At 40.9% G+C, this 13,521-nt stretch overlaps 1 protein-coding gene across 19 annotated transcripts in view; it reads right to left on the reverse strand.

Moving 5' to 3' along the window:
* Window positions 1-13,521, reverse strand: part of Mageb16 (MAGE family member B16) — a 218,310-nt gene that overhangs the window by 86,495 nt on the left and 118,294 nt on the right. For 3 of the 19 annotated variants that reach the window (XM_087599993.1, XM_087599986.1, XM_087599988.1), the window contains exon 3: window positions 1,711-1,883. The exons of 14 other annotated variants lie outside the window; for them this stretch is intronic. The gene's annotated coding sequence lies outside the window, so the exon portion shown is untranslated. The remainder of the gene's footprint in view (window positions 1-1,710; window positions 1,884-13,521) is intronic. 2 more of the 19 variants (XM_087599987.1, XM_087599996.1) reach the window with 1 other exon arrangement.

Raw genomic sequence — 13,521 nt, forward strand, 5'->3', positions numbered from 1 at the left:
TCGGGCCCCTTCAAACTCTTCCAGCTCTTTCTCTGATTCTTTCAATGGGAGTCCTATTCTCAGTTCAGTGTTTTGCTGCCGGCATTCGCCTCTGTATTTGCTGCATTCTGGCTGTGTCTCTCAGGAGCGATCTACATCCGGCTCCTGTTGGCCTGCACTTTTTTGTTTCATCCATCTTGTCTAATTGGGTGGCTGTATACATATGGGCCACATGTGGGGCAGGCTCTGAATGGGTGTTCCTTCTGTGTCTGTTTTAATTTTGCCTCTCTATTCCTTGCCAAGGGTACTCTTGTTCCCCTTTTAAAGAAGGAGTGAAACATTCACATTTTGATCATCCGTCTTGAGTTTCATGTGTTCTAGGCATCTAGGGTAATTCAAGCATTTGGGCTAATAGACACTTATCAGTGAGTGCATACCATGTGTGTTTTTCTGTGATTGGGTTACCTCACTCAGGATGATATTTTCCAGTTCCAACCATTTGCCTACGAATTTCATAAAGGCATTGTTTTTGATAGCTGAGTAATATTCCATTGTGTAGATGTACCACATTTTCTGTATCCATTCCTCTGTTGAAGGGCATCTGGGTTCTTTCCACCTTCTGGCTGTTATAAATAAGGCTGCTATGAACATAGTGGAGCACATGTCTTTTTTATATGTTGGGGCATCTTGTGGGTATATGCCCAAGAGAGGTATAGCTGGATCCTCAGGTACTTCAATGTCCAAATTTCTGAGGAACCTCCAGACTGATTTCCTGAATGGTTGTACGAGTCTGCAATCCCACCAACAATGGAGGAGTGTTCCTCTTTCTCCACATCCTTGCCAGCATTTGTTGTCCCCTGAGTTTTTGACCTTAGCCATTCTCATTGGTGTGATGTGAAATCTCAGGGTTGTTTTGATTTGCATTTCCCTTATGACTAGGGTGTTGAACATTTCTTTTTTTTTATTAATTTGAGTATTTCTTATATACATTTCGAGTGTTATTCCCTTTCCCGGTTTCCGGGCAAACATCCCCCTCCCACCTCCCCTTCTTTATGGCTGTTCCCCTCCCCATCCTACCCCCATTGCTGCCCTCCCCCCAACAATCTAGTTCACTGGGGGTTCAGTCATAGCAGGACCCAGGGCTTCCCCTTCCACTGGTGCTCTTACTAGGATATTCATTGCTACCTATGAGGTCAGAGTCCAGGGTCAGTCCATGTATAGTCTTTAGGTAGTGGCTTAGTCCCTGGAAGCTCTGGTTGCTTGGCATTGTTGTACATATGGGGTCTTGAGCCCCTTCAAGCTCTTCCAGTTCTTTCTATGATTCCTTCAAAGGGGATCCTATTCTCAATTCAGTGGTTTGCTGCTGGCATACGCCTCTGTGTTTGCTGTATTCTGGCTGTGTGTCTCGGTTAGAGATCTACATCCAGCTCCTGTCGGCCTGCACTTCTTTGCTTCATCCATGTTGTCTATATGGATGGCTGTATATGCATGGGCCACATGTGGGGCAGGCTCTGAATGGGTGTTCCTTCAGTCTCTGTTTTAATCTTTGCCTCTCTATTCCCTGCCAAGGGTATTCTTGTTCCCCTTTTAAAGAAAGAGTGAAGCATTCACATTTTCATCATCTGTCTTGAGTTTCATTTGTTCTAGGCATCTAGGGTAATTCAAGAATTTGGGCTAATAGCCACTTATAAATGAGTGCATACCATGTGTGTTTTTCTGTAATTGGCTTACCTCACTCAGGATGATATTTTCCAGTTCCGATCATTTGCCTACGAATTTCATAAGGTCATTTTTTTTGATAGCTGAGTAATATTCCATTGTGTAGATGTACCACATTTTCTGTATCCATTCCTCTGTTGAAGGGCATCTGGGTTATTTACATCTTCTGGCTATTATAAATAAGGCTGCAATGAACATAGTGGAGCACATGACTTTTTTATATGTTGGGGCAACTTTTCGGTATATGACCAGGAGAAGTATAGCTGGATCCTCAGGCAGTTCAATGTCCAATTTTCTGAGGAATCTCCAGACTGATTTCCAGAATGGTTGTACCAGTCTGCAATCCTACCAACAATGGAGGAGTGTTCCTCTTTCTTTTTTTTTTTTTTATTAACTTGAGTATTTCTTATATACATTTCGAGTGTTATTCCCTTTCCCGGTTTCCGGGCAAACATCCCCCTCCCCCCTCCCCTTCCTTATGGGTGTTCCCCTCCCAACCCTCCCCCCATTGCCGCCCTCCCCCCATAGACTAGTTCACTGGGGGTTCAGTCTTAGCAGGACCCAGGGCTTCCCCTTCCACTGGTGCTCTTACTAGGATATTCATTGCTACCTATGGGGTCAGAGTCCAGGGTCAGTCCATGTATAGTCTTTAGGTAGTGGCTTAGTCCCTGGAAGCTCTGATTGCTTGGCATTGTTGTACTTTTGGGGTCTCGAGCCCCTTCAAGCTCTTCCAGTTCTTTCTCTGATTCCTTCAACAGGGGACCTATTCTCAGTTCAGTGGTTTGCTGCTGGCATTCGCCTCTGTGTTTGCTGTATTCTGGCTGTGTCTCTCAGGAGCGATCTACATCCGGCTCCTGTCGGTCTGCACTTCTTTGCTTCATCCATCTTGTCTAATTGGGTGGCTGTATATGTATGGGCCACATGTGGGGCAGGCTCTGAATGGGTGTTCCTTCAGTCTCTGTTTTAATCTTTGCCTCTCCCTTCCCTGCCAAGGGTATTCTTTTTCCTCATTTAAAGAAGGAGTGAAGCATTCACATTTTGATCATCCATCTTGAGTTTCGTTTGTTCTAGGGATCTAGGGTAATTCAAGCATTTGGGCTAATAGCCACTTATCAATGAGTGCATACCATGTATGTCTTTCTGTGATTGGGTTAGCTCACTCAGGATGATATTTTCCAGTTCCAACCATTTGCCTACGAATTTCATAAACTCGTTGTTTTTGATAGCTGAGTAATATTCCATTGTGTAGATGTACCACATTTTCTGTATCCATTCCTCTGTTGAAGGGCATCGGGTTCTTTCCAGCTTCTGGCTATTATAAATAAGGCTGTGATGAACATAGTGGAGCACGTGTCTCTTTTATATATTGAGGCATCTTTTGGGTATATGCCCAAGAGAGGTATAGCTGGATCCTCAGGCAGTTCAATTTCCAATTTTCTGAGGAACCTCCAGACTGATTTCCAGAATGGTTTTACCAGTCTGCAATCCCACCAACAATGGAGGAGTGTTCCTCTTTCTCCACATCCTTGCCAGCATCTGCTGTCACCTGAGTTTTTGATCTTAGCCATTCTCACTGGTGTGAGGTGAAATCTCAGGGTTGTTTTGATTTGCATTTCCCTTATGACTAAAGATGTTGAACATTTCTTTAGGTGTTTCTCAGCCATTCGGCATTCCTCAGCTGTGAATTCTTTGTTTAGCTCTGAACCCCATTTTTTAATAGGGTTATTTGTTTCCCTGCGGTCTAACTTCTTGAGTTCTTTGTATATTTTGGATATAAGGCCTCTATCTGTTGTAGGATTGGTAAAGATCTTTTCCCAATCTGTTGGTTGCCGTTTTGTCCTAACCACAGTGTCCTTTGCCTTACAGAAGCTTTGCAGTTTTATGAGATCCCATTTGTCGATTCTTGATCTTAGAGCATAAGCCATTGGTGTTTTGTTCAGGAAATTTTTTCCAGTGCCTATGTGTTCCAGATGCTTCCCTAGTTTTTCTTCTATTAGTTTGAGTGTGTCTGGTTTGATGTGGAGGTCCTTGATCCACTTGGACTTAAGCTTTGTACAGGGTGATAAGCATGGATCAATCTGCATTCTTCTACATGTTGCCCTCCAGTTGAACCAGCACCATTTGCTGAAAATGCTATCTTTTTTCCATTGGATGGTTTTGTCTCCTTTGTCAAAAATCAAGTGACCATAGGTGTGTGGTTTCATTTCTGGGTCTTCAATTCTATTCCATTGGTCTATCTGTCTGTCTCTGTACCAATACCATGCAGTTTTTATCACTATTGCTCTGTAATACTGCTTGAGTTCAGGGATAGTGATTCCCCCTGAACTCCTTTTATTGTTGAGGATAGCTTTAGCTATCCTGGGTTTTTTGTTATTCCAGATGAATTTGCAAATTGTTCTGTCTAACTCTTTGAGGAATTGGATTGGTATTTTGATGGGGATTGCATTGAATCTGTAGATTGCTTTTGGTAAAATGGCCATTTTTACTATATTAATCCTGCCAATCCATGAGCATGGGAGATCTTTCCATCTTCTGAGGTCTTCTTCAATTTCTTTCCTCAGTGTCTTGAAGTTATTATTGTACAGATCTTTTACTTGCTTGGTTAAAGTCACACCGAGGTAGTTTATATTTTTTGGGTCTATTATGAAGGGTGTCATTTCCCTAATTTCTTTCTCGGCTTGTTTCTCTTTTGTGTAGAGGAAGGCTACTGATTTATTTGAGTTAATTTTATACCCAGCCACTTTGCTGAAGTTGTTTATCAGCTTTAGTAGTTCTCTGGTGGAACTTTTGGGATCACTTAAAAATACTATCATGACATCTGCAAATCGTGATATTTTGAGCTCTTCTTTTCCGATCTGTATCTCCTTGATCTCCTTTTGTTGTCTGATTGCTCTGGCTAGAACTTCAAGAACTATATTGAATAAGTAAGGAGAGAGTAGGCAGCCTTGTCTAGTCCCTGATTTTAGTGGGATTGCTTCAAGTTTCTCTCCATTTAGTTTAATGTTAGCAACTGGTTTGCTGTATATGGCTTTTACTATGTTTAGGTATGGGCCTTGAATTCCTATTCTTTCCAGGACTTTTATCATGAAGGGGTGTTGAATTTTGTCAAATGCTTTCTCAGCATCTAATGAAATGATCATGTGGTTCTGTTCTTTCAGTTTGTTTATATAATGGATCACGTTGATGGTTTTCCGTATATTAAACCATCCCTGCATGCCTGGGATGAAGCCTACTTGATCATGGTGGATGATTGTTTTGATGTGCTCTTGAATTCGGTTTGCCAGAATTTTATTGAGTATTTTTGCATCGATATTCATAAGGGAAATTGGTCTGAAGTTCTCTTTCTTTGTTGTGTCTTTGTGTGGTTTAGGTATAAGAGTAATTGTGGCTTCGTAGAAGGAATTCGGTAGTGCTCCATCTGTTTCAATTTTGTGGAATAGTTTGGATAATATTGGTATGAGGTCTTCTATGGTTTGATAGAATTCTGCACTAAACCCGTCTGGACCTGGGCTCTTTTTGGATGGGAGACCTTTAATGACTGCTTCTATTTCCTTAGGAGTTATGGGGTTGTTTATCTGGTTTATCTGTTCCTGATTTAACTTCGATACCTGGTAACTGTCTAGGAAATTGTCCATTTCCTGAAGATTTTCAAATTTTGTTGAATATAGGTTTTTATAGTAAGATCTGATGATTTTTTGAATTTCCTCTGAATCTGTAGTTATGTCTCCCTTTTCATTTCTGATTTTGTTAATTTGGACGCACTCTCTGTGTCCTCTCGTTAGTCTGGCTAAGGGTTTATCTATCTTGTTGATTTTCTCAAAGAACCAACTTTTGGTTCTGTTGATTCTTTCTATGGTCCTTTTTGTTTCTACTTGGTTGATTTCAGCTCTGAGTTTGATTATTTCCTGCCTTCTACTCCTCCTGGGTGTATTTGCTTCTTTTTGTTCTAGAGCTTTTAGGTGTGCTATCAATCTGCTGACATATGCTCTTTCCTGTTTCTTTCTGCAGGCACTCAGCGCTATGAGTTTTCCTCTTAGCACAGCTTTCATTGTGTCCCATAAGTTTGGGTATGTTGTATCTTCATTTTCATTAAATTCTAAAAAGTTTTTAATTTCTTTCTTTATTTCTTCCTTGACCAGGTTATCATTGAGTAGAGCATTGTTCAATTTCCACGTATATGTGGGCATTCTTCCCTTATGGTTATTGAAGACCAGTTTTAGGCCGTGGTGGTCCGATAGCACGCATGGGATTATTTCTATCTTTCTGTACCTGTTGAGGCCCGTTTTTTGACCAATTGTATGGTCAATTTTGGAGAAAGTACCATGAAGAGCTGAGAAGAAGGTATATCCTTTTGCTTTAGGATAGAATGTTCTATAAATATCCGTTAAGTCCATTTGGCTCATGACTTCTCTTATTCTGTCGACATCACTGTTTAATTTCTGTTTCCATGATCTGTCCATTGATGAGAGTGGTGTGTTGAAATCTCCCACTATTATTGTGTGAGGTGCAATGTGTGTTTTGAGCTTTAGTAAGGTTTCTTTTACGTATGTAGGTGCCCTTGTATTTGGGGCATAGATATTTAGGATTGAGAGTTCATCTTGGTGGATTTTTCCTTTGATGAATATGAAGTGTCCTTCCTTATCTTTTTTGATGACTTTTAGTTGGAAGTTGATTTTATTTGATATTAGAATGGCTACTCCAGCTTGCTTCTTCTGACCATTTGCTTGGAAAGTTGTTTTCCAGCCTTTCACTCTGAGGTAGTGTCTGTCTTTGTCTCTGAGGTGTGTTTCCTGTAGGCAGCAGAATGCAGGGTCCTCGTTGCGTATCCAGTTTGTTAATCTATGTCTTTTTATTGGGGAGTTGAGGCCATTGATATTGAGAGATATTAAGGAATAGTGATTATTGCTTCCCTTTATATTCATATTTGGATGTGAGGTTATGTTTGTGTGCTTTCATTCTCTTTGTTTTGTTGCCAAGACAATTAGTTCCTTGCTTCTTCTAGGGTATAGCTTGCCTCTTTATGTTGGGCTTTACCATTTATTATCCTTTGTAGTGCTGGATTTGTAGAAAGATATTGTGTAAATTTGGTTTTGTCATGGAATATCTTGGTTTCTCCATCAATGTTAATTGAGAGTTTTGCTGGATACAGTAACCTGGGCTGGCATTTGTGTTCTCTTAGGGTCTGTATGACATCAGTCCAGGATCTTCTGGCCTTCATTGTTTCTGGCGAGAAGTCTGGTGTGATTCTGATAGGTCTCCCTTTATATGTTACTTGACCTTTTTCCCTTACTGCTTTTAATATTCTTTCTTTATTTTGTGTGTTTGGTGTTTTGACTATTATGTGACAGGAGGTGTTTCTTTTCTGGTCCAATCTATTTGGATTTCTGTAGGCTTCTTGTATGTCTATGGGTATCTCTTTTTTTAGGTTAGGGAAGTTTTCTTCTATGATTTTGTTGAAGATATTTACTGGTCCTTTGAGCTGGGAGTCTTCACTCTCTTCTATACCTATTATCCTTAAGTTTGATCTTCTCATTGAGTCCTTCATTTCCTGTATGTTTTGGACCAGTAGCTTTTTCCACTTTACATTATCTTTGACAGTTGTGTCAATGATTTCTATGGAATCTTCTGCTCCTGAGATTCTCTCTTCTATCTCTTGTATTCTGTTGGTGAAGCTTGTATCTACAGCTCCTTGTCTCTTCTTTTGGTTTTCTATATCCAGGGTTGTTTCCATGTGTTCTTTCTTGATTGCTTCTATTTCCATTTTTAATTCCTTCAACTGTTTGATTGTGTTTTCCTGGAATTCTTTCAGGGATTTTTGTGTCTCCTCTCTATGGGCTTCTACTTGTTTATTTATGTTTTCCTGGAATTCTTTCAGGGATTTTTGTGTCTCCTCTCTATGGGCTTCTACTTGTTTATTTATGTTTTCCTGGGATTCTTTCCGGGATTTTTGCGATTCTTTCAGGCATTTTTGCGATTCCTCTCTGTAGGCTTCTACTTGTTCTCTAAGGGAGTTCTTCATGTCTTTCTTGACATCCTCCAGCATCATGATCAAATATGATTTTGAAAATAGATCTTGCTTTTCTGGTGTGTTTGGATATTCCAAGTTTGTTTTGATGGGAGAATTGGGCTCCGATGGTGCCATGTAGTCTTGGTTTCTGTTGCTTGGGTTCCTGCGCTTGCCTCTCGCCATTAGATTATCTCTAGTGTTACTTTGTTCTGCTATTTCTGACAGTGGCTAGACTGTCCTATAAGCCTGTGTGTCAGGAGTGCTGTAGACCTGTTTTCCTCTCTTTCAGTCAGTTATGGGGACAGAGTGTTCTGCTTTCGGGCGTGTAGTTTTTCCTCTCTACAGGTCTTCAGCTGTTCCTGTGGGCCTGTGTCTTGAGTTCACCAGGCAGCTTTCTTGCAGCAGAAAATTTGGTCTTACCTGTGTTCCCAAGGCTCAAGTTCGCTCGTGGGGTGCTGCCCACGGGCTCTCTGCAACGGCAGCAACCAGGAAGACCTGTGCCGCCCCTTCCGGGAGCTTCAGTGCACCAGGGTTCCAGATGGTCTTTGGCTTTTTCCTCTGGCGTCCGAGATGTGTGTGCAGGGAGCAGTCTCTTCTGGTTTCCCAGGCTTGTCTGCCTCTCTGAAGGTTTAGCTCTCCCTCCCACGGGATTTGGGTGCAGAGAACTGTTTATCCGGTCTGTTTCTTTCAGGTTCCGGCGGTGTCTCAGGCAGGGTTCCTGCCGCTCCTGGGCCCTCCCCCACGGGAGCCCAGAGGCCTTATACAGTTTCCTCTTGGGCCAGGGATGTGGGCAGGGGTGAGCAGAGTTGGTGGTCTCTTCCGCACTGCAGCCTCAGGAGTGCCCACCTGACCAGGCGGTTGGGTCTCTCTCTCACCGGGTCTGGGAGCAGAGAGCTGCTGTGGGCCGGGATCCGCGGGTGTGGGACTTCCGGTAAACACAGAACGTGCCCGGTCCTAGGTCCTAGAGAAATTCTGCTTCCGTGTGTCCCAAGCTCACCAGGCTGCTTTCTTGCAGCAGAAAATTTGGTCTTACCTGTGGTCCCGAGGCTCAGGTTCGCTCCGTGTTCCTCTTTCTCTGCATCCTCGCTAGCATCTGCTGTCACCTGAGTTTTTGATCTTAGCCATTCTCACTGGTGTGAGGTGAAATCTCAGGGTTGTTTTGATTTGCATTTCCCTTATGACTAAAGATGTTGAACATTTCTTTAGGTGTTTCTCAGCCATTCGGCATTCCTCAGCTGTGAATTCTTTGTTTAGCTCTGAACCCCATTTTTAATAGGGTTATTTGTCTCCCTGCGGTGTAACTTCTTGAGTTCTTTGTATATTTTGGATATAAGGCCTCTATCTGTTGTAGGATTGGTAAAGATCTTTTCCCAATCTGTTGGTTGCTGTTTTGTCCTAACCACCATGTCCTTTGCTTACAGAAGCTTTGCAGTTTTATGAGATCCCATTTGTTGATTCTTGATCTTAGAGCATAAGCCATTGGTGTTTTCTTAAGTGTAGAGGGCCGCAATAACATTTGCCACAACAAGATGGCACTGGCTTCCACTGCGCCCCACGTGGTAGGCCAAGATAGTTTCGCCATTACAAGATGGTGCTGGCCTCCGCCTCGCCAGCCGACTTCCTTTCAGGTAGTTAACTGTGTGCGCATGTGCAAGAGTGCCTTCGTGCCAGGTCTTTGCCCACTCCAGGGTGTGCCTAGTGAGATCATGGGTAAGTGACCAATCAGGTGTGGATGCGCCGTGATAGTGTTTTAAAAGCAGCGCCGTTCTGGGCCCCAGTCTCTCCTCTTCAAGATGTAATAAACACTTTGCTTCAGAAGGATCCCGGTGTCCGCGTGTTGTTCCTGCTGGCGGGAGGATAGCACGGGACAGTTAAGGAAATTTTTTTCCAGGGCCCATGTGTTCGAAATGCTGCCCTAGTTTTTCTTCTATTAGTTTGAGTGTATCTGGTTTGATGTGGAGGTCCTTGATCCACTTGGACTTAAGCTTTGTACAGGGTGATGAGCAAGGATCGATTTGCATTCTTCTACATGTTGCCCTCCAGTTGAACCAGCACCATTTGCTGAAAATGCTATCTTTTTTCCATTGGATGGTTTTGGCTCCTTTGTCAAAAATCAAGTGACCATAGGTGTGTGGGTTCATTTCTGGGTCTTCAATTCTATTCCACTGGTCTATCTGTCTGTCTCTGTACCAGTACCATGCAGTTTTTATCACTATTGCTCTGTAATACTGCTTGAGTTCAGGGATAGTGATTCCCCCTGAACTCCTTTTATTGTTGAGGATAGTTTTAGCTATCCTGGGTTTTTTGTTATTCCAGATGAATTTGCAAATTGTTCTGTCTAACTCTTTGAGGAATTGGATTGGTATTTTGATGGGGAATGCATTGAATCTGTAGATCGCTTTTGGTAAAATGGCCATTTTTACTATATTAATCCTGCCAATCCATGAGCATGGGAGATCTTTGAATCTTCTGAAGTCTTCTTCAATTTCTTTCTTCAGAGTCTTGAAGTTCTTATTATACAGATCTTTTACTTGCTTGGTTAAAGTCACACCGAGTTACTTTATATTGTTTGGGTCTATTATGAAGGGTGTCATTTCCCTAATTACTTCTCGGCTTGTTTCTCTTTTGTGTAGAGGAAGGCTACTAATTTATTTGAGTTTAATTTATACCCAGCCACTTTGGTGAAGTTGTTTATCAGCTTTAGTAATTCTCTGGTGGAACTTTTGGGATCGCTTAAATATACTATCATATCATCTGCAAATAGTGATATTTTGACTTCTTCTTTACCGATCTGTATCCCCTTGATTTCCTTTTCTTGTCTGATTGCTCTGGTTAGAACTTCAAGAACTATATTGAATAAGTAGGGAGAGAGTGGGCAGCCTTGTTTAGTCCCTAATTTTAGTGGGATTGCTTCAAGTTTCTCTCCATTTAGTTTAATGTTAGCAACTGGTTTGCTGTATATGGCTTTTACTATGTTTAGGAATGGGCCTTGAATTCCTATTCTTTCCAGCACTTTTATCATGAAGGGGTGTTGAATTTTGTCAAATGCTTTCTCAGCGTCTAATGAAATGATCATGTGGTTTTGTTCTTTCAGTTTGTTTATATAATGGATCATGTTGATGGTTTTCTGTATATTAAACCATCCTTACATTCCTGGGATGAAGCCTACTTGATCATAGTGGATGATTGTTTTGATGTGCTCTTGGATTCGGTTTGCCAGAATTTTATTGAGCATTTTTGCGTCAATATTCATAAGGGAAATTGGTCTGAAGTTCTCTTTCTTGTTGGGTCTTTGTGTGGTTTAGGTATAAGAGTAATTGTGGCTTCATAGAAGGAATTCGGTAGTGCTCCATTTGTTTCAATTTTGTGGAATAGTTTGGATAGTATTGGTATGATGTCTTGTATAAAGGTCTGATAGAATTCTCTACTAATCCCGTCTGGACCTGGGCTCTTTTTGATTGGGAGACCTTAAATGACTGCTTCTATTTCCTTAGGAGATATCGGGTTGTTTAACTGGTTTATCTGTTCCTGATTTAATTTCGGTACCTGGTATCTGTCTAGGAAATTGTTCATTTCCTGTAGATTTTCAAGTTTTGTTGAATATAGGCTTTTATAGTAAGATCTGATGATTTTTTGAATTTCCTCCGAATCTGTAGTTATGTCTCCCTTTTCATTTCTGATTTTGTTAATTTGGACACACTCTCTGTGTCCTCTCCTTAGTCTGGCTAAGGGTTTATCTATCTTTTTGATTTTTTCAAATACCAACTTTTGGTTCTGTTGATTCTTTCTATGGTCCTTTATGTTTCTACTTGGCTGATTTCAGCTCTGAGTTTGATTATTTCCTGCCTTCTACTCCTCCTGGGTGTATTTGCTTCTTTTTGTTCTAGAGCTTTTAGGTGTGCTGTCAAGCTGCTGACATATGCTCTCTCCTGTTTCTTTCTGCAGGCACTCAGAGCTATGAGTTTTCCTCTTAGCACAGCTTTCATTGTGTCCCATAAGTTTGGGTATGTTGTACCTTCATTGTCATTAAATTCTAAGAAGTCTTTAATTTCTTTATTTGTTCCTTGACCATGTCATGGTTGAGTAGAGCATTGTTCAACTTCCATGTATGTGTAGGCATTCTTCCCTTATTGTTATTGAAGACCAGCTTTAGCCCGTGGTGGTCTGATAGCACGCATGGGATTATTTCTATCTTTCTGTACCTGTTGAGGCCCGTTTTATAACCAAATATATGTTCAATTTTCGAGAAAGTACCATGAGTTTGTGAGAAGTAGGTATATCCTTTTGCTCTAGGATAGAATGTTCTATAAATATCTGTTAAGTCCACTTGATTCATGACTTCTCTTTGTCTGTCTACTTCTCTGTTTAATTTCTGTTTCCATGATCTGTCCATTGATGAGAATGGGGTGTTGAAATCTCCTACTATTATTGTGTGAGGTGCAATGTGTGTTTTGAGCTTTAGTAAGGTTTCTTTTATGTATGTAGGTGCCCTTGTATTTGGGGCATAGATATTTAGGATTGAGAGTTCATCTTGGTTGATTTTTCCTTTGATGAATATGAAGTGTCCTTCCTTACCTTTTTTGATGAATTTTAGTTGAAAATTAATTTTATTTGATATTAGAATGGTTAGTCCAGCTTGCTTCTTCCCACCATTTGCTTGGAAAGTTGATTTTCAGCCTTTCACTCTGCGGTAGTATCTGTCTTTGTCTCTGAGGTGTGTTTCCTGTAGGCAGCAGAATGCAGGGTCCTCCTTACATATCCAGTTTGTTAATCTATGTCTTTTTATTGGGGAGTTGAGACCATTGATGTTGAGAGATCTTAAGGAATAGTCATTATTGCTTCCTGTCATATTTATGTTTGGATGTGTGGTTATGTTTGTGTGTTTTTCTTCTCTTTGTTTCGTTGCCAAGACAATTAGTTTCTTGCTTTTTCTAGGGTGTAGCTTGCCTCTTTTGTTGTGCTTTACCATTGATTATCCTTCGTAGTGCTGGATTTGTAGAAAGATATTGTGTAAATTTGGTTTTGTCATGGAATATCTTGGTTTCTCCATCTATGTTAATTGAGAGTTTTGCAGGATACAGTAACCTGGGCTGCCATTTGTGTTCTCTTAGGGTCTGTATGACATCTGTCTAGGATCTTCTGGCTTTCATAGTCTCTGGGGAAAAGTAAGGTGTGATTCTGATAGGTCTTCCTTTGTATGTTACTTGACCTTTTTCCCTTACTGCTTTTAATATTCTTTCTTTATTTTGTGCATTTGGTGTTTTGACTATTATGTGTCGGGAGGAGTTTCTTTTCTGGTCCAATCTATTTGGAGTTCTGTAGGCTTCTTGTATGCCTATTGGTATCTCTTTTTTTAGGTTAGGGAAATTTTCTTCTATGATTTTTTTGAAGATATTTACTGGTCCTTTGAGCTGGGAATCTTCACTCTCTTCTATACCTATTATCCTTAGGTTTGATCTTCTCATTGAGTCCTTCATTTCCTGTATGTTTTGGACCAGTAGCTTTTTCCGCTTTACATTATCTTTGACAGTTGAGTCGATGATTTCTATGGAATCTTCTGCTCCTGAGATTCTCTCTTCTATCTCTTGTATTCTGTTGGTGAAGCTTGTATCTACAGCTCCTTGTCTCTTCTTTTGGTTTTCTATATCCAGGGTTCTTTCCATGTGTTCTTTCTTGATTGCTTCTATTTCCATTTTTAATTCCTTCAGCTGTTTTTGTTTTCCTGGAATTCTTTCAGGGATTTTTGTGATTCCTCTCTGTAGGCTTCTACTTGTTTATTTATGTTTTCCGGCATTTCTCTAAGGGAGTTGTTCATG

Source organism: Rattus norvegicus, chromosome X (genome assembly GCF_021556685.1).
Source record: "Rattus norvegicus strain SHRSP/BbbUtx chromosome X, alternate assembly SHRSP_T2T, whole genome shotgun sequence".
NCBI classification, from domain to species: domain Eukaryota; kingdom Metazoa; phylum Chordata; class Mammalia; order Rodentia; family Muridae; genus Rattus; species Rattus norvegicus.